The sequence below is a fragment of the Epargyreus clarus genome, unplaced genomic scaffold (genome assembly GCF_041222505.1).
Source record: "Epargyreus clarus isolate Ecla_fem2 unplaced genomic scaffold, WU_Ecla_fem_2.2 ptg000007l, whole genome shotgun sequence".
NCBI classification, from domain to species: domain Eukaryota; kingdom Metazoa; phylum Arthropoda; class Insecta; order Lepidoptera; family Hesperiidae; genus Epargyreus; species Epargyreus clarus.
The window spans coordinates 16,160,560-16,162,793 of NW_027332215.1; the positions used below are offsets into that span (position 1 = coordinate 16,160,560).

Genomic DNA, 2,234 nt, shown 5'->3' on the forward strand with positions numbered 1-2,234 from the left:
ATTAGCTTTTAGACATGTTCTCTGCCACCAACAGAGTGCCGGATGGTTAATTAACCAAATATTTTAGTTCTACTTTAGTACTACTAATTGGACTTGCTTCTTCATTGCAGTGCTGATATAACATATTATTAAAGTATACAAGCAGAGATCCCCTAACGAGCGTTCACTAATGGCGCCGACAAAAGTTTGTGTTTCTTTCAATCAAAAGTTAAATTAGCTTATTTGTCTTTAGTCGAAGTTACTATTTCTGCGAAAAATATTAAACATTTCATTAAAATTTCGTAAAATAAATTCATAATAAATGTTGCAGAGTAATGTTTAGTTTTTTTATAACATTAAAGTTGCAAATCAAATCAATGAAATGCAAATGAACGAGTCCAGGCGAGGTCATTCGTAAGGACTAAGATAATTGTCTCATATGTAAATCTCCCTACATCCCTTCCACCGTATAAGAACTGCTGATAGACCTCTGATAGAAACGCTAATTCTACAGAAGATGATCTATTATTAGATATTTAAATAATAGCTACAAAGCTGGAGAGTCGCGAGCGAAGATTGCACAATATATGTAGAGTGTGAACCGCATAACATGATTACTACGGTGTTATAAAAAGCGTGCAATGTGCGCTTTAGAGGGACACATTTGCTTACCGAAGATAAGGAATCTTTAACCTTAACTTTAGTTGGCATTGCGAAAAATTTTTATTGAGACGACAGTAACAGATAGTTTGAATGTCACAGAAAAACTGTGGTAGCTCACCGAGTTTAACTGTTAGTAGATTATTGAGACTGGCCGTAAGTCTACAGAAGATGATCTATTATTAGGTATTTTAATTATAGCTACAAAGCTGGAGTGTTGCGAGCGAGGATTGTAAATTATAGAGAGTAAACCGCATGACGTGAGCACTAGGGTGTTATAAAATGTGTGCAGTGTGCGCACGTGCCTACGTGCTCAAGCCTGTGATCGTGCGATCCACCTTGTCGACAGCTGCTATGTCGACGTCAGACACTTCGGCCACACTACAGGCATCGATTGCTCTCAACGGGGACCTATCTCACATTAACCTTATGGAAACCTATACAAAACGAGCCTTTACTTATTTTTAATATTTCTTTGTTTAGATTACGTGACATGCATGACGCGAAAGAATTTATCTCACGCAATAAATTTATTCATAAAGAGGTTAATACTATTGCTTCATGTAGATTGAACTTTTAAACGGTTTATTATGTTTCTATTACATTGCAAAAATGTTTTGATTTGTCTTTGTATAAATCTGACGTTACAATTAAGTGAGCTCTCGAACGTTAGTTAGTATTACATATGTGTTTTTTAATAAGTATATAATAAGAATATTTAATGAGTATGTGTTTTTAATCAGTAAATGTTATGGGTAAATAACACTGGAATATAAAAAGAAATTTGCACAAAATAATGAATGAAAAATGTTTCCGTCCGGGATCGAACCAGGGACCTTTTGCGTGTTAGGCAGATGTGATAACCACTACACCACGGAAACAACTGACAGGTCTTGTGAAAGACAATATGAAATATAACGGTTTGACAGCATTGGATGCAAAAAAAATACTTTTATTAATCTTATGTAATCCTATTATGAAAATGCCGTAACGAAATACTAAGCACGTCTGTACATACTGCGAAAAGCATTTTCGAATTTTAGATAAATACAAACATTAAATAAAAGTAAGTCACGATACGGCTTGTCGTGCAGGGTGGAGTGGAAGGAACCTGATCTCGCCGACGATCACCCACGCGATGGACAGATCAAGTGAAATCAGCTGTAGGTGGCCCTGTACACGAGTGCTCTAGAATGGCCAGTAGAGTGAAATGGCGAAATGTCGTGAGGCGAGTGACATCAGCCCCCACACACAACACATGATGACCACGACCGCTCTGACAAGAGCGAAACGACTGAGAAGAAGAAGTCACGATACTACTTTTTTATAATCTAGAACTAGATCATGCAGTTCATCTGATTGTAAGTGGCTACTGCAGTCCATGGTCATCTATTATCAATCTTAGATATATGAATAGGTGTCCCTTGCTGCATCTTGGAAGTTGCAAGGTGTTGCAAGTTGCAACAGTGCATAAGTTTCTACCTTCCAATCAAAATCAAATCAAATCATTTTGTTTTTATTTAAAATAGGTTCTTTACAGAGCACTTTTTGAATGTCAATACAAGTACCACCACTTCACAAGGTGTTTCGTTATG

The 2,234-nt window shown here is 36.6% G+C and overlaps 1 non-coding gene across 1 annotated transcript; it reads right to left on the bottom strand.

Annotated features, from left to right (window-relative positions):
* Positions 1-1,447: 1,447 nt before the first annotated feature.
* On the bottom strand, positions 1,448-1,520 carry TRNAV-AAC (transfer RNA valine (anticodon AAC)). The gene has a single exon. It is a non-coding gene; the product is annotated as a tRNA-Val (tRNA).
* Between the last annotated feature and the right edge of the window lie 714 nt (positions 1,521-2,234).